At 34.8% G+C, this 25,705-nt stretch overlaps 1 long non-coding RNA gene across 1 annotated transcript in view; it reads left to right on the forward strand.

The window, feature by feature from the left end:
* The window catches only part of LOC105722020 (uncharacterized), a 44,359-nt gene that overhangs the window by 11,854 nt on the left and 6,800 nt on the right, over positions 1–25,705 (forward strand). Inside the window, exon 2 of the long non-coding RNA XR_001108466.2 lies at positions 838–1,003. This is a non-coding gene — a long non-coding RNA (uncharacterized LOC105722020). The remainder of the gene's footprint in view (positions 1–837; positions 1,004–25,705) is intronic.

Genomic DNA, 25,705 nt, shown 5'->3' on the forward strand with positions numbered 1-25,705 from the left:
TGATTTTTTGGGAAAAGCTATAAATTATTATCATATCTCTGCAGATCATAAATAAATGAATTGCATTAAGATTTGCTCCCATGATAGAGGAGGATAAATTAATAATACATTTTAGTATTAAAACGGTAAACATAAAGGCTTCTATTGGCCTAAGATGAACCACAAGCCAGGAAGCAGACCAGAAACATTCTATATAATCAGGGACTGTGCTGGAAACAGAACACACTGAGATGGTTCAAGAGACTCTAATGAAGGGCTTGAAGAGAGTTAAAATAAAACAAAACAAAAAGTGTGTTGAAGCAGCCAGAGATGAGCAAATATGAGAAGTCTTTATGACTTCTTGGCCTGAAGGGTTAAGGAGAGGATGTGTTAATAAAGCCCAGAGAACTCTAGTGTGGAAAACAGGGACTAACAGACAGGAGTTACAGTCCTGGAGGATTGAGCTGTTGCTGGAAATGTGGCCTAGAGCAGGAAGAAAGAGGTAAGGACAGGCCGGGCGCGGTGGCTCACGCCTGTAATCCCAGCACTTTGGGAGGCCGAGGCGGGTGGATCACGAGGTCAAGAGATCGAGACCATCCTGGTCAACACGGTGAAACCCCGTCTCTACTAAAAATACAAAAAATTAGCTGGGCATGGTGGTGCGTGCCTGTAGTCCCAGCTACTCAGGAGGCTGAGGCAGGAGAATTGCCTGAACCCAGGAGGCGGAGGTTGCAGTGAGCCGAGATCGTGCCATTGCACTCCAGCCTGGGTAACAAGAGCGAAACTCCGTCTCAAAAAAAAAAAAAGAAAGAGGTAAGGACATATTCTGATCTGATCTCTTCCTTCTTTCCTCTGCAGTCTCTCACCAGTGGACCCCAAATCCACCACCAGTGAATCCCACTAGCCAAATCCCACAAGAATAAGCCAACAAGGGAACTCAATGCAATCCATGAAGATCAACCTCCTGAGGCCCTGAAGAGGACAGAGAAGGAAAGAGTTTGATTCTGGAGATACGGCAAACAGAGTAAGTAGAATAACATAATAATAAGACCTTAGTAATGAACCTACATCTCACTGAATTATGCCCAGAAGCAAGACTGAAACGCTTCTCAAGATTTGAAAGTTAGTACTTTAGTAAACTCAACTTGAGTTCTAAAAAGAAGTATTTTATTATAATAATGTTACAATATCAAGGAGTTTAAGTCTCATTTTTGATGTAATTATGCTTAATCCTCATTTTTTCCCACCTCATTTGAGTCATTGCCTATATTCTGAGAAACTCATAACCACTAACCTGGGAGTGGACAAAGATACAAACAAAATTATTGAAACATAGTATGGCATCACACAGAGGAGTGAGTGCTCGCCGCTGCTTGCCCATTAAGAAGCAGTCAATGGATGTCATGAAGTGAGGCCATTAAAGGTGGACAGGTGTCCACTGTCCCCAGAAGGCTGAGGTGGCATGAGCAAAGGTGAGAGAGAAGCAGGAAACAGCATGATGCTTCTTTAAAACAGCAAGCAGCTCTATATATGGGAGTACCAGGTAAGAAAGTGATGTGATACTGATTTGGAGAAAGGCATTCTTCTCGGAATAACTAGCCTCATGTGTCTTGAAAACAGTCTTGGATTTTATACTTTAAGAGAAGAAATGGAGAAACTCTAAAATCTGGGAATGAGGGGAGAACTAATCCCTTTGAAAACTTGCTCTGACCGGGCGTGGTGGCTCACACCTGCAATCCCAGCACTTTGGGAGGCCAAGGCGCATGGATCACCTGAGGTCAGGAGTTTGAGACCTTCCAGCTTGATCAACATGGTGAAACCCTGTCTCTACTAAAAATACAAAAATTATCCAGGCGTGGTGGCTCATGCCTGTGATACTAGCTACTTGGGAGGCTTAGGCAAGAGAATTGCTTCAACCTGGAAGGCGGAGGTTGCAGTGAGCTGAGATGGCGCCATTTCACTCCGGCCTGGGCAACAGAGCAAAACTTCAAAAAAAAAAAAAAAAAAACTTGCTCTGCTGGTCAGATAGACTTTGCCTTCTAATCAAGAAAATGTTGGAACAATTTAATTCAAAATTAACTTGTTTTTTACTCTTAGGGAAACAAGAACATGAAAAAAATAGAAACGGCAATTATATTGTTTACGTAATTATAAGTAATGCTTCTTACAAATACTTTACAATGACAAGGTCAAATATTTAATTAATATTTATAAAGATGAAGCTATAAACATTGCACCAGATCATGTATTTGGCAATGGTTACAGCATGATTCCTTGGGTATCCAGACAAAGCACATAAAACTGTGAAAAGAACATGGTTGCCATTTATAGCTACATATTTGTATAAATCTGAGTGTTTTGACACATTGTGACTTTAAGACAAAGAAGAGAAATTGTGTGGTTACTAACCTAATAGTAAGTGTCAGATCTATAGCTCTTCTTAGAAGAGAAATGCAAGAATTCGCTGATTTATATAGTCAAATCTCTGGAGAATACATATGAGAATTAATTCTGAGGTGATAAAACAACGAAGGAGAAATAATTTTAAATCAAGCTGAACTTATCAGCTTGGATGCACTTACCAGGGAATCTGGCCACAAACAGTTATGAGTAGTTTGAATTATTTGCTAGTTTGGTTTGCTTCAAAAGTGACCCACACTCAATACAGTTGAGACAGCAGATAGTTATTGTTATAATGTAGAGAAGGAATCCAGAGACTTTAGAGGTTGCGCAGTCTTAAAAACATAAATATCCCTCCCTTCATCCAAGCATTAAGAAAAGATAATTGGTGAGGGATACATTGCCTTTTTTGAAAAGTAATTTTGTGGAAACATTTTATAGAGTAAGCATGCTGGCAGTGGACTCCACAGTTGATTTTAAGAAGAATGAGAGATGTTGGTCATATCAAGTAGTGGTGGTAAAATGTTAGTTCCAGGTGAGAGAGGTAACTATGATAGGCCGCCACATAAGCCTGCTCCACAGATTGGCCTGATTAATGTATAAATATTGGTTAGAGAGTCTCTAGAGTCAGAAGAGACGGGCAATCCACAAGAATCTTCTGTGTTTTATTAAGAGAAAATTCACTTTGTAAAAGAGACCTGAGATGATGCATCAAAATAGAGAATTGTTACCCCATTTCCTGATTTGCAGCTAGCCAATTCACAGGGCAGAGCCACTTGAATCAAATACTTAAAGAAAGGCCCTGCAATCATAGTTCAAAGAGCATATTCTAGATTTTTCCAACAAACCACCCCCAGACTGGCTGTAATTTACCTGAGAATTCTCCATTGAGAAAAGGAAAACACCTCGATTTTTTCAGATATTATTGGGCCTTGGACTGAGTTAGTATTAATTCCTACAAATCCAGAATGCTTCCACAGGCTCTCAGTCAGATGGCAGTACTTCTGAGCATGATTTAGTGATAGACTTTTGATTTGAGCTCACATCATAGTAAGCTCATTGAGTTCTCAAACTCATTTAAGGACTTCATACTCAATTCTCGAGTGTGTAGTTGAAATAGATGATTTTCAGCAAGTGACAGAATCCTCATATTGGTTCTCTGGCGGATAGATTAAAGGCTATTATGTCAGGCAAGACGAAGGAGAATCACCTAAAACTCCTAGTCATTACCAAAATATTAAACCAAGTGCAATTCTATGTACCTAGGGATAACACAGAGATTAATGCCACCATCAAAGACTTAAAAAACTCTCGGGTGGGGATTCCTATTACATCGCCATTAAACACTGCAGTTTAACCAGTGCAAGAGACAGATGAATTTCAGAGAGTGGCAGCAGATTATGGATTATTTTCAGTTTAATCAGATAGTGACTGCAATGACAGTTGCTATTCCAAATGTTGGTTTTAAATGAATTAAAACAGGAATCGAGTAAGGATTATCAAATGAGCCAGAGGTGAGGACCTGGGCCATAAATAAATGAAAAAGGGAAAGAGGAAAAATCTACTTCATTGTCTGATTCCTTTTTAATCCAAAATAACTAGAAAGAAAGCTTTTTACTGGAGGGAAAGAGTGATTACATTCTGGGAAGGAATGGATACAAAAGAGAAGCTGGCAAGTGACTTATTGCAACTTCTATTGCAAATGTGGCATATTTCAAATATTTTCCGCCCCAATTTCTCTTTCCTCTCCTTTATACATGTGTTAGATTGCTTGTCAGTCCCCCAGGTTATTGAGGCTCTGCTCATTATTTTAGCTTCTTTTTCTCACTGAGTTTCAATTTGAATAATTACCACCGTGCTGCACAATCACTATTGTGATTTTTTCTTCCGCAGTACCAATCTGCCTTCAAGCATACCTCATGAAGTTTTTATTTCACTTACTGTGTTTTTCATTCTAGAATCTTCATTTGGCTCATTTTAATAGTTTTCACGACTCGATTTAGATTTCTCATCTTTTCACTATGTTCATCTTTTTCTTTATATTTTAAACAAATGATAACAAATGTTTTAATGCTTTTGCCTGCTAGAGGCTCGCACTTTACTTTTCCCACTCATGCCTAATAATTTTTAACTCTTTTCTGGTATCGTGTCTATATTGTAATGAGTCTACTATTTTCTTCCTTTCAAGATAACAGGAGTGTTGAATTTAGTTCTGAAAGGCAGTTATTGTACTGGCAGATGAGTTGGACCCTTTGGAGGCTTGTTAGTTTTTTTCTAGAGTGGACTTTTAGTTCTAAGACTACTTGTTTCTAATATGTAACCATTCTGAGGACTCACTTAAATACCTGAGTTATTCACTGTGTTCTCTCTACTCTGGATCATTGGAAATCTTACATCTCCCAACACTAGGATCTTCGTTCTGCTCGTAGACCCCTTACTAGTTGTCCTTTTCCAGATCTCATCTTAACTTCCCCTGTTCGTGCACAGTTAATATCTGAACAAAAAAAGTAGGGGACCCCTAGGCAGATTTCTGGATCATGGTACTTGTCTGCAGTCTCCATCCATTTTAACAACGTGATTTTTCTTTTTCTGTTAATATACTGCCTCAGTACTCTGCAAAATACACATCGAAGTATAAAGGCAATCGCTGCCAGCACAGTTATAAAGTTTTGAGCAGAAAAGGTTAAGAAAGAAACAGAAAATTCAAATATGCAAATATAGACATCATACAATAAAGAAGGAAATATGGATAGGTGAGGTTTCGGGTGTGTTTGTTACAAAGTAGGCAAAGAGCCGGAGACTGAAGGAATGATGAAGCCTAACAGTTATATTGTTAGTTCTGTCATATGAAAGGATTCAGCTACTTGCAGGGGTGATTTTTCCTCTGTAATTGTCAGAGCCTTAGATCAATATAGTTACAATGATATTAATTATAACTATTTTATTAATTTTTGGCAACAAAGTATTATATGCTATTTAAACAAGAACATACAGGCTTTTCTTTTTTGAGACAGGGTCTCGCTGTGTTGCCGAGGCTTGAGTGTAGTGGTGCAGTGGTGCGATGTCGGCCCACTGCAACCTTCGCCTCCCGGGCACGTGCCATCCTCCCACCTTAGCATCGCGAGGAGCTGGTACTACAGGCACATGTCACCATGCTTGGCTAATTTCTGTAATTTTTTCGTAGAGATAGCCTGTTGCCATGTTGCCCAGGCTGGTCTTAAACTCCTGGGCTCGAGCTACTCACCTGCCTCCACCTCTCAAAGTGCTGGATTACAGGTGTATTTTTATGTACTTAAAATATTTCAGAATGTGTACCTTATTAGTGTAATAGGTCAGACTCGGGGCACCAATTTTTTAAGTATTCTTGAATATTAATTTAGACTCATGATTTTAAGATTAAATTGTATTAAGTATGTATTGAAAATCAAAACATTTAGGAAGACATAAGGTTCACAAGTTATAAGCTCTCTGTCTACTTCTTATAAATCATTAAAATGCTTATAGATTTTGCTCGTGGTTTTGTTGTTTATATAATTGAAATATTCTAAAAGGAAGTAGAACATAATACACTTAAATATCGAGCTTAAAATATTTAGGTGAGTTTAATTAATTAAATTTATAAGTGAAACCAACATTCATCTGGGCTCTATTTAAAGTTACTTTTAAAATTAGCTAGATTTATAAATAAAATAAAATTGGAAAACTGACCTTAAAAATACAAGGAATAACTAACATCATATTACATATTTTAAAAAATAGTATCAATTAGTTCATTTTTGTGCACATAATCTCTCACTGAGGACATTAAAATTTTGATCTATAATGCTTTTCCTTCATGTACTTAAGAAAGCTTTAATTTTAGATTTGTATGGTTAATTAATTTCGATGTCCTCTATTGAATAGAAGCTTCATGAAGACAAAAACCTGGTTTGTTTCTGTTTTTTATTTAAGCCCAGTGGAGTGCTCTGAGTAGGCCCTCAAAATATGTTTTTAGATATGGCGAATATATTCAAATAGCATTTTTTTCATTGTCCAAAAAGACAGCTATGAATCATCTTTTTATCTAAGTAAATAAAGATATATGTATATGTGTGAGTAAAATGTTCCATTTATTTCTCAGGTAAAATATATAGCATAAAAACCTTCAGTCTTACAGCAAGATAGCTCCAGGCGCTCTCTTCCAATCTGAGAGTATCTGACCATTCACATCTTCCTCTGTATACTTCTGTGAGAAAGACGGAGGGCTCTGGAGTGGGAAATAATTGCTGGCATTAGTTAACTCTGTTCCAGAGGAGTGCAAGGCAAGAGGCCAGACAAAATGTGATGGAGAGGATTGGCTGTAAAGGGAATATAATGAGAACGACGTGTAGACAGAATTGAAATTTCCTTGTGTGTGTGTGTGTGTGTGTGTGTGTGTGTCTGTGTTAATTATAACAATTTGGTCATATTAAAGAGAATGGCTTGTGCAAAGAGAAAGTATTAATGGTCCACATGGAGTTGCTAGTATGGCATGAGCACCGAGGGGTTAAGCTTGCATATGGGAAGAGGAAATGCTGCCTCTAAGACAAGATAAGAAAAAAAAGAAAGGAGAGAGGGATGAGAGTGGATGCAGATATATGCCGATGCCATAGGGAACACTTGGACAATGCAATTTCAGGCTTTCTTATTGCCCTTTCCTCTTTTCCAAATCCCCCCTAACCAATTCAAGTTTGCCTGAAATTCAGATTTTTAGATATAATACAGAATTTATCTCTCCCATTTGAAAGGTGATTTTTTTAAAAAATTTTTTTATTGTATTTTAGGTTTTGAGGTACATGTGAAGAACATGCAAAAATGTTGCATAGGTACACACGTGGCAGTGTGATTTGCTGCCTTCCTCCCCTTCACCTATATCTGGCATTTCTCCCCATGCTATCTCTCCTCACCTCCCCACCCCCTGCTGTCCCTCCGCTATTTCCCCCCAACAGACCCCAGTGTGTGATGCTCCCCTCCCTGTGTCCATGTGTTCTCATTGTTCAACACCCGCCTATGAGTGAGAACATTCGGTGTTTGATTTTCTGTTCTTGTGCCAGTTTGCTGAGAATGATGGTTTCCAGGTTCATCCATGTCCCTACAAAGGACACGAACTCATCGTTTTTGATGGCTGCATAATATTCCATGGTGTATATGTGCCACATTTTCCCTGTCCAGTCTATCATCGATGGGCATTTGGGTTGGTTCCAGGTCTTTGCTATTGTGAAAGGTGATTTTTTTCTTTGTCAGTCATTTTACTTTAGTTTGAATATTTATTAGAAATATTCCTACCAAATGTTTTGAAATGACTAATTTAACTAATGGCTATCAGAATGAAATGTAGTTGTAATAATTTATATATCTACATAATTAATATACATACAAATATATTGATTCATTAATAATTAACGTATATGTAAACTTTATAATAGGCAAAATTGTAAAGCAGCATAGAGACAAATAAAGCACATCAAATGAGAGTATGAGCCTAGCAGTGTCTATTATGGCTGACCTATGTCTTCTGGATTGTCTAGCTGTTATTGATGATCAATAAATATTTGCTCCATTCCTGAGCTAGGAAGCAGTGTCTTCTCCCAAGGTAGGAAACAGTGTCTTGACAGCTTTTTAAGTTAGACAAGAAGACAGGGAAAAGTAATATATGTAAAAAATGTGGAGTCAAGTGTATAGTAAAATGAAATGCATAAATGTGAAGAGTATGTGGTACAAAGAAACAGCAAAAGTGGTAGAAAATGATAGAAACATTTTATTTCTAATCCTTAGAATAATAGCTAGGAACTTTTAACAAATGCTCCATGCAATTTAAAGATTAATCGTACCTCCCAATTTAAAGATTTCACAATGAAGCCACTGACCCTGAGGCACGTTTGTGACAAGGCGATGATTAGTACCTGAGTTTCTACTTTGCTTTTAGCCATTGATTCAGGCTGCCTCCCCCAGGACACCAAGATATTTCTAGGAAAACCGCAGCCCACATTTGACTACTTTATTGATCATTAATCTTCCATTTTAAGTGTAAGGATCTGAAAGTAAATACTAATCACCTTTTCCTGGAAATATTAAAACCTTAAAGGTTCGCACAGAAGGGGCTGGAATGACGGGGAAAAACTATAAATTAAAACAATGATTTTGCAGGATGAACCCCAAGGATCCCAGAATATGATCCTCTTTTTATATTCTCTATTCTGCTCTTATCCTATTTTATCATTCTCTATGATGAAATTGCATATGACTTTTGTAGTCATTTCCATTTGTAAATAGACTTATGTTAACATAAATTCATAGGGAGATTTTAAATCGTGAGAAAATAAGCAATCAAATCCTGTATTTTAAAGAATGGAATATTTCCCACTTCATGCAAACTCAATGGAAGCAGAGTGTTTCTGTCTTACTCATAGATTTATCCTCGGTGTCTAGTGTAGTACCTGACTCAAGAGAAATGGTCAATAAATATTTGATGAATAAATGAATGAATGAACTGTATGTCACCAAATTGAATCAATACCATAAGCAATCAACTGTGTTACACATTAAAGAAATACAAAAATGAGTATCCTATCTACTCTGTGGTGGTAATGGAAAGAAGATTCTTCACTTGATCTTGGCCAAAAGTCAGAGAAGTAATGAAAGAACATTCTTACGGAGATGGAATATACAAAGTAGGAGACTGACATTTAGCCTACTGCTTAACATACTTGAGACTCAGTTCCTTGATTCGTTAAACAGGAATGAATAAGCTGAGCATCACTGGCTCCCCATGAATATAAAAGGATGTATGTTATACTACTTCCAAGAACTTTCCTACAAAGTGCTGTGATGGATTGAATTATTTTTCTCAACTTATTCCCTTCTTTCCATACGAGGATTACACATCCCTTTCCCATTGGCATAGGTGACTTATTTTGGTCAATGAAATGGGAGTGTATGTGATATACTCTTCATACATAGGTACTTAGTGGCAAACCTTGTAAAAGCATAAGTCTGTGCCCATGTTCTTGTTCATGTCCCCTCTACTGTGTCCCAGGCAATGTCTATTCCTGCAGCCTAACTCTCAGAATAAAAAGTTAGGGGAAGTAAATCCAAACCTGACACACAACCGGAAGCAAAGACAGCAGCTGACCTGTAGCTGCTGGTATCTGTTAACAATTTATTTATGTGAATAATAAATAGTTGTAAACACTCAGTAATTTTAGCTTATTTGTAATGTAGCATGACCCGAAGAAATCTAATACAATCCCTTAACCACAAAAGCAAGTAATGTGTACCCCTCCCCACAAGGTCATAACTTAAACTGGAGTATCAGAAACCTGGAAGTTCTTTAAAGTCTTGTGGTATCCAAAATATATATTAATTTTGCACTCCAGTTCATAGTATTTGTGTTTGTTTTATAAGCAGTGTTTCGAAACACAATGAGGTAATGTCACTCTCTAGGAAGGTACATGTGACACATCACAGCGATTATGAGAATCACAGCGCTGTGAAACTTCATATAAAATAGGGTTTTTGCTTTTGTTTTACTGTAGTAGAAAAAGTCTATACTGATAAATTTTTTAAAACTTTTTAAAATGTAAAACTTATGAGGTAGCTCAAATTTTGAATATATGTATACTGAAAAAACATAGTTTACATACATATACAGCTTAGCAGAGCTGGTGTGTGTACATGTCTACATTTGCGTGTTTTAAGTATGCATATTAACAGTAATTATTTGGTTATTTGGTTAATTTTTTCAAAAGATCTCTCATTATACTATCCCCAGAGAAAAGCAGATCTTCAGCCATTTCTTTGATGGAAATAAACAATTTCAGGTTGAGACAACACATTAACCTCAGGTATTTCTTCAGCTCAAAGTCAGCTGGACCTGGGTTGAATCTGGTTCTGTTATTTTGTTGTTTTATTTTTATTTTTAGCATTTGACTATGTACCGCCTCCTTTTCTAAGTCTTGATTTCCTCATTTATAAAATGCAGCAACTAAATCATACTTCACACACCACACTTGTTTTGAAAATCAAAGAATAAGCATAGCACCTAAGACAATTTTTTTGTATCATGGGCACACAATGAATACTTTTTTTCCTGTTTCTTAACATAAAAAAACTATATTTTGTGACTTTTATATTTATTCCTAGATGCTCTCATATGTATTACCGCATCCTTACAATAACATTATAAATATAAACACTATTATGCTATTTTACAGATGAAAGACTTCAACCACAGAAGGCTAAAACGACCTTTATCTTTTAAAGAAATTTTGTGAGAAGACCTAGAATCTGAGACTCTTAACAATTAAAATCCCTATCATTGAAGAAAGTGCAACTGGGGGTCACATATATTTTAAAAAATTCTAATTGAGAATACTAAAACGTTGCATTTAGGTAGGAAGGTTGACATTTTTCAACTTCCCAATGATTTCATCAAACTCCTTTAATACTCCTAGCCTCAGTCTCTTCACTGTGAAATAAGAATAACCAAAAACAGGAACTTCATGGATTTATTTAAGTATTAAATGGGAAAATGTTTATCGACATTTTAGCACAAAATGCCTGCTCATTATAAGCATTTTTAAAAATTATGCATCTTAATAAATATCAATTATTTAAAATGGAAATATTTTATTTGTGATTTTTTTTTCTTGCTTTTTAGACAAATATGTCAGGTGTTCATGAACATTTATTGGTCAATTTGAAGTCATCCCATTTTGGTTAAATACCTTTAACTGTATGTATGAAGATAGTGGTGACAAATATAAGTCATCTTTAGACGGCACGATTGCAGATAATTTTCAGTTATTCTATTTGTTTATCAATATCTTATATTTTCTGATAAAAGGCACTTATTTTATAATAAGAAACATTATTATATATTAATCAAGATGGCTTAAATAACTGCATAACTGAATACAATGTTATAAGGCTCAAAGGTGGATAATGTATATTCAAAATGCCCAAATTCAGCCTTGTCATATTGTAAAAAAATTGTCTTCATGATCATTTCAAATGCTTGACTAGCCTCTGTTTAGAATTTACTAGAGTGTCATTACTTTTGCTTCTTAACATGACCAATGAGTAGCTCTAAAGAAAATAGGGGTTAGCTCTGCCACTTTCTCATTTGTTTCACATCTATTTTGTGGTATCTTTAATCCATATTTGATTCCAAGCATCTTTTTTGATCACTTATCAATTTTTTGAGCATTTTTACTTTTAAAATTTGAAAATATAATTAGTAAGTCCCTATCATCAGGCACACAGAAACCACTGCAATCACTTTCCATTGTGAAATTCTCACTCACTTTCCCTTGCAGTATGTCACTGACCAGAGAAGGCATGGAGTTACCTGTCAGAGTGTGATAAATCATGCCAACACAAATATTTAGAAAGCTTAATGCTTTTCTAACTCTTTAAATTAATATGTGTATATATAAAATATTAATCCACATATACATTGTATATATATGTGTATATATGAAAATCAGTAGAAATCTTACACTTTGAGATGTTAGCATTTCCCTTTGGAAGAATGTGTAATAAATAATTATTAATCACTTGCTACATGCTAGGCACTCTATTAGATACTGAGGATACATACTGAAACAATAATATTACACAGTTTCCCATGTGCACTCATAAAGTCAAATGAGGAAGAAAGATGGAGAATAGTTCAGAAGGAGAAAATAATCAGAAGGAAATCAAAGAGTTTAATGAGGAAGCTCATTTAGACATGATGGACACAAAATCTTTCAAAGAACCGATGTTATGGCTCTTCTAAAAGATTAGATGCCATGAGTCACGGAACAGTAGGAATGAAGGTTTTTGAGTTAAAAAAGAGGAAATTTTATTGTAAGGAGCTGTCTAACTCCAATATGACTGTGGTGTAGTGAATGAGGGGAAGAGTTGAATGAGACGAGGTGTGAGAGATAGACAGGAATGAATTATAATAGGCTTTTCAGTCATTAAACAGGTTTTGCAATTAATCTTCATGCAGTAGCCAGGGTTTTCTATTGGCTTCATGGAGAATAGATTAGATGAGTGACAAGTAGAAGGTAGAAAATGAATTTGGAGTCCATTTCTGTAAAGCAGGGAGGAGATGATGATTGCTTGAATGAAGGAATAGCATTGGGGATGCAGAAGAGTGGGTGAATTCGAAGTATATTCTGAGGACTGAACTTCAGGACTTGCTTATAGATTAGATGCATGTTATAAGGAAAAGAGAAGCAGCAGGAGAGACTCCAAAACTTTTAGCCTGAGCAATCAGGTAGATGGTGAAGGCACCTACATTTATTGGGATGAGGAAAATTTGGGAAGAACTGTGCTCGAAAGAGTAAATCAAAGGTACCCTTTCAACCAGATTGGGCTAGTGCCTTGGTGATGTAACGTGACGTCCAAAACGGAAATTCAAGTTTCTATCTTTTGTAATTGGATGAATGGTGGCATGATTTACTGCGATGGGGAATAAGAAAGAAACAGATTAGTTCTTACTCTAATTGGTAGGATTATCAGATCTCTATTTCCAAGGCATATTCATGAGGCATTTAAGAGGAGAGGCTGTATCTGAATTTGTGACCACAAGTTTGGCATGCAAAGGAGAGATCTGGGATCTGGATATATTCATTTTGGAGTTAAAATACTGTTATTTAAAGCAAGAGGTATGGAACCTGGGGAAAGAAATGTAGAGACAGAAGAAAACCTGGTAGCAAGATAGTAGCAAATTCTGTGGTTCCAAAGAAAAAAATTTTAAAGTTCCATTCTAGTAGTCATGTCTCATAGAAAAAAGCTTAAAATAAACTGTAATGGTTTTAAATAAACTCCAGCTTGCTAGTACAGCTTAATGATGTATGAAGTATGCATTCTCCAAATCACATACAGATGCCCCTCGGCCTAGATTGGGGTTACATCCTGATTAACTCACCGTACATTGAAAATACCATAACTTGAAAATATATTTAATGCACCTACCAAACATCACAGCTTAGCCCACCTACCTTAAACATGCGCAGAACACTTACATTAGCCTATAGTTGGACAAAAACCCTTTTAGCAGAAAGCCTATTTTATAATAAGGGGTTGAATGTCTTACATCATTTATTGAATATTTTTCACTGAAAGTGTAGTGTCTACTGAATGCTCATTGTTTTCACACCATTCTTAAATTTAAAAAATCAAAAGTCACCACAAAACGTCTACATACAGTTTAAAAACTTGTGGCTACCTTTCAGAGTCTAGGTCACTAAGTTTCCTGATACTTTGTAACACTATTTCTCCCTTACTCTGTTCTAATTATTGTTGAAAAATGATTTTATTCACTACAGAAACTCTGCTAGCTGTGGTTAATTAGTACTCTACATTTTTGTGTACCTGTCCCTTCTGCAGAGTATGGAAAGTTAAAAAGTATACTTTCAGTTTCCCTTGTAATCGTGATTAGCAATGTAAATTTAGTTTCTTCAATTAGATGTACCAAAGGGCTGAAAACAACTTACCATTAATGGCTGTTCTCTGTTGTCAAGTCATGGAGATGCCAGAGTCAGCCTTGTGGAAGTTGAGAGACCCCGAGGGTGGTCACAAGTCCTGGCAGACCAGAGTCCAGTCTCTACTGTCTTGGATGTTAATGGCATTTTAACTGTGACCAGACTCTGTTTCCAGGGTAGAAGCTTCTCTCAGGTAGGGAGCCTGATTCGGGCTTCCTGACCCCTGCATCACAGCCAAGTTAACATATTCTCGCGTTCAACAGTTGCAGTTTAAACTCCTGATTCTCAATCTTCCTCTCCGTGTTAGAAAGTAGTAGTTCACCTGGCAAATGAGTACCACAGTGTTCTGTCGATCATTCTAGAAAGGCCATCATAGAGCTCACTGTTACAATATTTGCTGCAGTTTTGTAAGAACTTTTACAAAAACCAACAGTTTCCTAAATCCCTGTCTGCACAAAAATACTTAGAGACATTTTTACTTCCTTTATTGAAACAAGACCCATAGTCTGATTTAATTCTGGGAATAAGCAGAGTATCAGTTGGAATTAAACACTATAAAATTGTTGGAGAGCCCTCAAATCATGAATCTTTCATTATTCAATTTAGTATAATACATCAATTTATTATTGGTTTACCTTGAGAAATACAGAGAAACTTAGTAGTCAGTTCCCAATTTCAAAATTTATGAGATAATTCCTGGGCAAAAATAAGTGACTTGCAGTCATTATTAACAGTTCACACTCTTGTGTTTAATGTCCCTATCCATTATTCACAAATTGAAGTAATTTATTTCTAAAAGCACTTTATTAATAGAAAAAGGAAAAGAAGATTCATTTATGTAACTACACTCACAATGAAATTGTCAGAATCAATCTATTAGAAGAAACAAGATACCTTCTTAAAGACATAAATATGTCCCTTTTTATGGCTAAAGTATTTGATGTAATTTGATTTATGGCATAACAATTGAACAACCTAGAAATGCAAAATGTACTCTTTTCAGATTTTGTGGTAAATATTCAGAGAGTTCTTAGCTTATCTATTATATTTTATTGCTACATAACAAAAAATAATGAAAGAACAGGAGTTTGTGGCTCTCAAAAGTTAAGTTTAGTATTCTCTTGTGTTAGTCCATTCTAACACTGTTAATAAAGACATACCTGAGATTGGGTAATTTATAAAGGAAAGAAGTTTAATTGACTCACAGTTCAACATGGCTAGGAAGGCCTCAGGAAACTTACAATAATGGCAGAAGGGGAAGAAAAGATGGCCTTCTTCACATGGCAGCAGTAAAGAGAAGCGCCAAGCAAAAGGGGGAAAAGCCCCTTATAAACTCGATTTAGTGAGAACTCACTCACTATTACAAGAACAGCAGCATGGGAGAAACTGCCCCCATGATTCATTTACCTCCCACCAGGTCCCTTCCACAACGCAACATTGTGTGGGGATTGTGGGAACTACAATTCAAGATGTGATTTGGGTGGGGACACAGCCAAGCCATATCATCACTGGTATTTGTAAATACGAAATATTTAAATACGAAAGATATTTTTCAGGCCAGAAGAGCAGGTCCAGCACAGTGTCTGGCATATACCAGGAGCTCAATCATTATATGTCCAATGAATAAATGAGTGACTTGAGAGATTCTAAACAATAACAACAAAATAGGTGATTTGGAAGATCACCATAGATGAGGTTGGAAACACAAGTTTAAACAACAGTTATTAAGCAGTCGTTACGAAGAAAAGAATCAAACATTGCTCTAAAGCCAGTTAAGCTGCCTTTGGTTCCTAAATATGTGTTTTGTTTAATATATTACATGCCCAAAGCATGGAAAAAATCCCAACCTTGACATTTTCTCATCTGTAAAATAGGGATAACAAAGCTTCCTTTGCATGGTGGATGACCAAGGGTTACATGATGGGGACTCAAGAAATTATAGTTATAGATATTGCACAGCACTTTTTGAATAGAAAAAAAAATGCTGAAACAAAGAAAATTTAAATATCATCCTTTGCTTTCTAAGAAAGAGTAAAGCAAAGTGTTTCCAGGAGGCCTGCCGAGCACTTTAGTGCCTTATAACCTGTCATGTTATTTCCTCTGCTTCTGTGAACATCCTTCACTCCCGTTAGACCTTTTGAGAGAAGATTAAATTTAGTAGTGATATGAATCCTTTCTACAGTTTAATTCTCTGATATGTGGGTTTTTCCTCCCACTGATGGAAAAAGAAGTATTAATACAAGTGAAACCATGTTTGCTTTAAATTCAATTTTACAGGAATTTTTTTTCACATTTGAAAACTGTGCTAATGAAGGTTAAATTACAAACGTATGCCTTATAGGTACATAAACATTCATGCCAAATGTGTTCCTACACATGTATTCTACTGTATGTTTTTGATGTAAGCTGCATCAGAATGTACATGGGTGCCTCCACGTCCCTCAAGGACAATGAGAAAGAACCAAGTATTACATGCAGAGCTGAGAAAGAGGAGGTGACAGAGTAGTCTGGCTAATTCTCAACGTGATTTTGAAACCAAGTCTCCAGGAGAGAGTTTAAAACTATAGAAATACCTCTGAAATGCTATGCAAAAATTTAAAGATTCATCTTTTTTTTTTTTTTAATTGCATTTTAGGTTTTCAGGTACATGTGAAGGACATGCAAGATTGTTGCACAGGTACACACATGGCAGTGTGATCTGCTGCCTTCCTCCCCATCACCTATATCTGGCATTTCCAAGACTCATCTTCATTTATTAATCCTATAAATTCGCACAAAAATGATACCAGCTTCTGAAAGAAAGTGTCTATTTACCATCACATCATCCAATGAATAGCGTAGCAATAATAAAAGAAGCAAACATAGTTTTATGTTTGGAGTTCAATTCAAACGATCTCATTAAAGCAGAAATATCTAGTGCCTGAGAAGCACAGTAGACTAGTAAAAAGTTAATTAACTCATTTTATTTTCAAAATGCATTTATTAAAGTGAATTACATCTGTAAGTTATGTTTGCCAATTCTTACAGCAACACACTTCCAAGGACATCAGGGTGCTTCCTGAATCTAAACTTAAAATATCACGACCTCTTTAATGCTACCTTGAAGAAATTTTGCTTCTAGCATAAGCACTTGTAACACAGGACACAGTAACAAGTGAAAGAAGAAATAAAATTCATCCTGCACCCATGATGCTAAGTGGGCTTTTTAAGGAACAATTTAAAAGCAATAAGTAACTATTTTTAAACATTTTCTTGATACATAACAAATTTGGAAAAAAGGGAAATCAGCAACTGAATTGATAATTTCTTTGCACTATTGTGCCTTAGTTGTCTATATAGAGCTCTATTACTTCATAAATATATAATAAAATTTGGAATGATAGACCCATTTGGCAATGTAGTGAATAATTAGTAAACTCAAGCGTACAAATTGCATCATATTTTGGCAAAGAATTGAAGAAAACACAAACAATGCAAAAAATTCATTACTGAGGATGTTGAAAAGCTAATTCACATAAGCAAATATACTTCACCCAAAGTGGCATATTAAAAAAAGTAGAAAAAAGGAATATTGGTGCTCAGGAGAAACTCAAGCTAAGCAAGTAAAAAATGGATGAAAATACAAACTAATGCAAATGAGTATTTTCAAAGAGCAAAATTCATGACCTCTAAAGTTTAGTGCCCATTTGTGAGCTCAGCCAACCTCGATGAAATATCAATTACCAGAAGACTAACATGCGTAATAGTAAGCCATAGTACAATGTGGGAACTACATGACCTGAAACGAGATTATACACTGAAACGGAGTTCTAAATAAGAACATGCTGAATGAATCTTCAGTGAAACAGACCACACATTGTGTCACTTTGATTATCAGATAAGGCCTAACGTTATAGGAAAAATGACTCATCTCTTGACTTCAGGGGAATACAGTAAGATATTAATTAACATACTAGTGTTTTCTTTGTTAAAAGTTGTAGATTTATTCATTACTTTAAAACTTGGTACCTTTCTTCTCTTACTGAGACAGCAAAGGAAGATCTGCCATGTTAAGTTATAAAATGTGAGTAGCCAAGGAATAAAGATGCCTTGGATGATATCAAGAGAACAGAGGGTAGTTTTGCTTTTAATATTTTGCAGTCCCCTTCCAGTTGTCTTTCTACCTATTTTCAAGTAGAAGACTTGGTAAAACTCAAGAGAGCCTCTGTGTGTGTGTGTGTGTGTGTGTGTGTGTGTGTGTGTGTGTGTGTATTTTTTCCTCTTAGGGCTAAATTATAGAAACATCATAAGCATTTTAAATCAAAGATCAGCTGTTTTAGGTATTCATAGTAATATCAATCCTGTCTTATGTATTAACATCAGCAATCTAAGGTTTTCCCTAGCATGAGGAAATAGAGAAAAAACAATTCACCAGTTAGAAAAAAATCTTATTCTAAGCTTAACATTTTTGTGATTAAAACATAAAATTATTGAGTGACATTTCTGTAATACTAATGGATGTGAGAATCATAAATTATAATAGAATGACTTTTTTAAAGAACAATATTTAACACATTTTCTTCTTGTACTCTGATGTAACTTCACATAGATGCTAATTCTGTATGTAGGTTTTATAACTGTATTCATTGGGCTATTAGAAGCCATGACCTTTGAAAATCCTAAACTTTATTCTTTTTCTCTGTAAGATAAAGAATGAATTTTAGCCCACAGAGATCGTCTGGAAATAAATAGAAGATTTTCATATTAAAAATTCCTCTCTTTTCTGTTACATTCAGTATCTAATACAAGGTTTGAACTTTCTTTTTTGTCTGTAAAGAAACTAGATGATGTTTATCTGCTTGAAAACTTCATAAAATAATGTACAGTATTATAATAATCTACTATGATAGTTCCTTCTCTGTTTCTATGATTTTATTTATATGTATTAACTTCCCCACAAGGATATATCATTAACTCTGCCCCACCATTTATTAGCAAAAGTCATCTAAGTTTCCTTGATCGGATTTAAAACTTCATCAATATGTCTACATATTTTATGCTATTATATGCCAAAGCAGTACTACCAAACTATGAAGACTATATACTTATAAATTAACATTATATACAATTAACATTAACATACAGATTGTTATAAACATTATATATATATATATATATATATATAGTGACAAAGCACCTACTTCCTCTGAAAATAACCTAGATAATCTTTGAAGTTCTTTTGATATGATGCACTGTTATTTTAGACGATATAGGTAGGGATTAGGTTAAGAAGAAAAATCTACTAGACAAATCAACTTAAGAACTGCTCCCTTCCATTTTTCTTTCCAGTTTAGCCATTACTGAGCCAAAAGTGAAAAGACTGAAAAAATTAAACTACCTTTCTCTAATTCTGCATCCCACCCAACTAATGGGAGGTCGAACTTTTATAGACTTGTAAAAATTTGAGTCATATATGAAAAAATCTAGATTGTTTATGCTTTCCTTTGTTTAGTTCTAAAGAATTTACATTGTGACTTATTTATTAAGCTCTGAGGTACATCATTGTCAGTTCAAGTGCAAAAGAGGATCTCTATTTGCATTTCAATTACCACTATCCTCAAATAACCAATCAAGTAATGTCTCATTATGAAGGGCAAGTGGGTGGGAAGAAAAATTAGTAAATATAACTTATATTTCACATGATATGCCAGATCTTCCCCCACATGCGATTTTTCAAATTGGAGAAAGAACGGAGGAGTTGGGAGATGATTATACTCCTGATATTTGGATGAAGACAGGAAAATAGCCAGGCCAATCATCTTTCCTATTTCATTTCCCCAAAGGAAAAGATCAGTCAGTATGGTTATCTTATTTGGTGTGTAGTAATTTTACAGGAAGTTTTAATGATTATTTTCATTTATTTAAATGTGTACCATATATTATCTAGTGAGATTCTGTAGTACTATGCCCCATAAAACTATATACTTTCTCATTTAATAAAAATAAATAAGAAAATAAGATACTACATTTTATTTATCATCTGATCCTTTAATATTTCAAACTTTAACATTAACATTGAATCATAATCAGTGTGCTAAAATTAAAGGCAAAAATAGGTATTTTTTTTTGCTCTATATTAGAATAATTGTTGAAATGTTAAGCTTTTTTTCATTTAATGATTGAAAAGAAAAAAATGAAGAATCACACTTAATGGAAATCAAAAAAATTTGTAGAAGTTGACAATTTTCATGATAGAAATACTGAATACATTTTAGCATGTATTAAAATTATATTAATATGCTATATATAATCAATATGTGGTAAAAGGTTTCTACTGATACTAATAACCGTATCAGCATTTAGTTAACAAACTAACTGTATTCATCTTAGTTATATTGAAAGTGATAATTAATTGAGCTCAATCACTGGCTTCTTAAAAAAGATCATATAGGTGGTATAATGCAGAGGTAGAGTTCATATAACTTAATTAAATTGACCCAAATATGATTATATTTGTGTTATTGTAATAGCTAATCAATGAGCAGTTAATAATTGGCATTTGTTCACCATATGGCCAAACTAATTTAGTTATTCCAAGTGACCAAAATAACATAAAGAGCTATTTGTTATTCTGTTAAAACCCTAAGTACAAATTGGAGTAACCATGTAACCAACATTTAAACTTGCAACAAAATATATTTTTATAAGAAAGATATTAAATCTAAATCAATAAATGTTCTGCTCATACCATCTGAGAGCATAACATTCCATACTTGAGTGCCAAATTTGTTGTCTGGCTGCTCTGGGATTAAGGTACATCCAAATAAAAGCATATGCTTGAAATATACAGAAGTCTACAAATATTCAAAATGCACCCTTCTGTAGCTTTAAAAATGAATATGGACTATCTATTAAGAGAACTACAAGACAGCAGAAGAACTTGAGCATCTATATCTAACTACCAAATGAAGAGCTGTTTTTTTTTTCCATGCTCTTCTCTTTAATCATGGTCATGTAAATCAGCATTGAAAGCCATGTGGGTGATTAAGCTGAGAATCACACCCAAAACTTTCACAATCAGTGCACATATATGGTATTTTGGCTTCTTATATTTCTGACCATCTGTCAAAATGGCAAAAGGCCCAATTCAAAGTTGCCAGATCCTAGCAAGTAGTTTTCAGATGGCTATGGGTTTCAAGGGGTATTCTAAATAATAAATAACACTTGTCATTTAAGGATTTCTGGCATTTTAATAAAAAAGAAATCGTACTATACTTCTTCTATGCCAAAGTAAATAGTATAGAGACAAACATTTTATTTCCTAGCAAGTGAAGTAAATGGGAACATCTTGAAACAACAACTAAAAATATTACTTGTAGGTGTTTGTTTGAATTATTGTCTTCTTTAAATTGAGATTTGAGTTTAAGTGTTTTCCTACTCACTAATGGACATGTATTAATTGGCTTAAATTGTACTTATATTAACTGATCTCAACTGGACTTACGGGTAGGATTTGTGAAGGCAGGGCCACTGATCAGGGATAGAGTCCCTATGTGAAACAGAAAGTCCGGTGACCTGAAAACCAAGGAAATCCTTGTATTTTATTTCTCTTTGCCTTTTATTTTTGGTGCCGTTCAACACCTTACTTAACAGCTCCAACTCTCATTTCAGTCATGTTTAAAATTAAGCAATTGAACTAAATAATTGCTAAAGTCTTTTTAACAGTATTTTAAAATTTTTAGAATGCATGGAATATTCTGTATTCCTCAATGCCCCAATCACAGATCTTCTCTGTGTATCTTTAAAAATGGGTCCTCCTCTTTCTCAACCAGAAGTATTTCCTCATTTGTTTTTCCATAGTGCTTTGTACATAAATCTATTAGAAAACCTGGTGCATGATAGTTTAAGTCTATGTGTGTTGATGAAGTCTTTACTAAACATTCTGAGAGCTCCTCAAGAGCAGACATGATTTTGGGATTCCTAATATTTAACACAGTGCCCAGCATAGTATCTACTGAATAGATAAGTATTACAGTAAACACAGACACAAGTATATGCAAAGCTAAATCAATAATAAGTAACTTTAGAAAAATAAAACCACATGCACACACTACATATAAATTTGCAAATAAACATATATAACATGTACACATATGTATATACATATATAACATATACAAATGTAATGTATATGTTACATATGTTTATTTGAAAATATATATATATGTTCCAAACATATATACATATATAACATACACAAATATAATCTATAATGTATATGTTATATATGTTTATTTGCAAATTTTGGCACTATGAAGTGAGCATGCTTTGTCCTAATGCACAGGAATAAAATTTGTTCTATAATCTACTTTTAAATTTATACATCAATAATAGTTCATAAGATTTATCCCTGCCAACATTCAATTTAATTAGGTGAGAATTCTTACATTATTTTAGAAACTAGAACTACTTATTGCTAACTTTTAGATGCTTTCTTTGCAAAGATGTTTGTATCCATCTGTCTTCTTTGTAGACTTTGTCAAAACTTGATGGGTTTCTATTTCAAAACAAGCTTTTGCTACATTCTCATTAGCTGCTATTTACCTCATTCTCTGAACTCCCTCATTTGGTCAGGATCAATGCTTTCACTTCTCATCTTCTGCATGGCATCCAGACCAGAGTGTTCCTAAGCCCTGTCATAAGACCCAGGTGGCCTCACATGACCTTACCTTCTCACACATAGACATAGATTTACTCTTTGTTGAGCCTTGTAAAGAAAGTTTTACTCTAGTATCCAGACCTAAAATGACAATAATTCTTAATACTCTGTAACGTGGGTAAGAACAATGAATGGTAGAGCTGGAATTGGAACCTAGATCTTGCCTTTTTGACGTCACAGCTTCCTTCTATTAGTTGTTTTTCCAAGTGACCCATCTGATTGTTCTACAGTTCTCTGGAGTGTTGACAAGCTCCCATGTGTGGTATTGCCTGAGCTTACTCATTTGATATCTGGCAACATTAGGTTCCAAAGTGAGAAATAGGAATCTGATATCTCTAAGATCCATGCAAACATACTTTTGAGCATGAGCCTTGTGACACGGTAGTATCCAAAGCATTCTGTATTTCATGTAGGCAGAGTTTAAGATGTGAGATCAAAGAACAGCACTATTTGTTGGATAAAATAATAACATTTGGATATTTCCAAATGATTTACTTAAAAAATACAATTAATAAATGGAACTGGGCTTTCATTTCCTAAATAAATATTTCATAAAGTGATTGCACAAGCCTTTCTTTGCATTTTACACTACTGAAGGTTGGTCAAACACACTGAATATGCAGCAATAATGAGATCTGTCATGCAGAATGGTAATTTTGCTTGAAGTCATGTTTTCTTTAAAGTCCTTGTTATTTAAATAAATTCATTTATCCTCATGCTAGGCTTGATGCATTTTATTTTTACTTTACTTTTTAAAAATGGCAACAATTTACAGAGAATTTTGTAGCATAAATTACGAGGTTCATATTGTACAGCATGTCTTTTTAGTCTCACCAAATCTTTCTGAACATACATAATCCATAGCTGTATAGAAATTGTGGAATACTTTTTTCAAAAAAGCAGAGAAAACATGAATCTAATTCGAGCTTGGCCCAGGATCTGAAATGAAATATGAGAAAAACAAAAGTATGCAGTTAAAACTAGAACCTTAGAACCTAAACTTTAGCTGAAAACTTTGGGGTATTCTGAAAAGAAAATGTCAAAACTGCAAGTAAGCAAAAATAATTTAATCTACACAATTTCAGTTTAAACAATTATTTAAAAAATTAAAGATGATGAAGAAGAAAACAAATAAGAAGGACAATTCATTATCTTTCCAGGGATTTTATTCATCCTAGAAGAGAGATGCCCCTTGTCTTTATACTCATGCAGCTAACTTCATAACATGGCCCAACAATTTTTTAAGAAAAACGAATAAGCCTCATGGACTGTGGTATATAATTTTCCAGTGTGTTATTTTTCAAAACAGTAAGATCCTAAAATCTATAGAATAAACTTTGGATTATTTCCAAACAAGGGCCATGGTCAGAATAATGTAGTAGAAAAACTTCTTTGATTCTTCTATAAGGAATTATGTTGGGGATATGAAATGCTTGGCATACAAATATTTAAAGTAGACAAATGCATATCTAAAATTGACCTTTAAGTGGATATAAATATTTTTTGTTATACAAATTAAAAAGAAACTCACTTAGGGTTTCTTCTTTTAAAAAAATTATAGAAAAAGCAATTTATATATAAATGTATTTGAGTGTCTCTAAAGTGAAAAAGAATTGTGTAGCTCAACAACGCATCCATTTTAAACAAGTCCAAGACATTTCATGAGCTTGTGGAGTGATATTTAGGATTTTGCTGAAACGGATTTCTACAATGCCTTCGTTCACTTTTCCCTTTATGTGTATGTGTGCATTTTTAAAGAGATTTAATCACTATGAATCTGATTAATTTACCTTCGTCTCATCAAAATATTATTTAGCAAGAGCTGGATATTTGATAGCCAGTTATCTATCCTGGACCTTTTTCTTTGTATGGGGAAATGCACATTTCGCCAAAATTGAATGGAAATCAAACATCAAGAGTTTTGTGAGTAAGGAATGAGATTTAGTGAGTTCCAAAGATATAAATAAATTACAGTTGTGGTCTGAAATTCATTCCTACTCCTTATTCTGTATCCATTATGTCGGAAGTTTCACTCTAGACACTTATTGAGGGCAGAACTGGATTAGACTCCAGAAAAATCAGGGACACCTGCTGGTCTGATTCAACTGAGCAGCCTAGGGTCATTTTTCTTACATTAATTAAAAAAAATCAACTTAAAGAGACTTTGTCATGGCCTAGATACTGCTCTAAATACTTTACACATGTGAACTTGTTCAAGTTTCCTACCAAGTATATGACGAAAGTAGCATTATACAACCCATTTTACAGAGAAGGAAGGGTTAAGTAACTTGCTCATGGCCATATAGACGTTAAGTGGCAGAGCTGAGTTTCAAACCCAGGCAGTCAGGCTTTCCCGAAAGAAGTGCTGGAGAAAAATATTAATATCCATTTAAAGGTCACTTTAAGATATGCATTTGCCTACTTTAAATAATATTTGTATGCTAAGCATTTAATGTTCCCCACATGACTTCTTATAGAAGAATCAAGTTTCTCTACTAAATTATTCTGACCATGGCCCTTGTTTTGAAATAATCTGAAGCTTATTGTAGAGATATTAGGATGTTACTCTTTTGAGAAACAATACATTGGAAAATTATGTACCACACACAATCAATTAGGCTTATGTCTCTTTTTCTTAATAAATTACTGTGCAATGTCACTAAGTTAGCTGCCTGGGTACTCCTTTTGAGAAGGCCTCACTGCCTGGGTTTGAAACTCAGCTTTGCCACTTCTTTTTTTTTTTTTTTTTTGAGACAGAGTCTTGCTCTGTCATCAGGCACCAGGATGGAGTGCAGTGGCGCGATCTCTGCTCACTGCAACCTCCACCCCCCAGGTTCAAGCAATTCTCCTTCTTCAGCCTCCTGGGTAGCTGGGACTACAGGCACATGCCACCACACCCAGCTAATTTTTTTTGTATTTTTAGTAGAGACGGGGTTTCACCATGTTGGCCAGGATGGTCTCGATCTCTTGACCTCGTGATCCACCCACCTCAGCCTCCCAAAGTGCTGGGATTACAGGCGTGAGCCACCGCACCTGGCCATCACTTAACTTCTATATGGCCATGAGCAGGTTACATGAATCTAATTCTTAGATTAGGTTAATGGTACCCAAATTTGCTTCTTTAGTGAAGGGA

Source organism: Aotus nancymaae, unplaced genomic scaffold, assembly GCF_030222135.1.
Source record: "Aotus nancymaae isolate 86718 unplaced genomic scaffold, 86718_ANA_hifiasm-v0.15.2.pri h1tg000039l, whole genome shotgun sequence".
NCBI lineage: Eukaryota > Metazoa > Chordata > Mammalia > Primates > Aotidae > Aotus > Aotus nancymaae.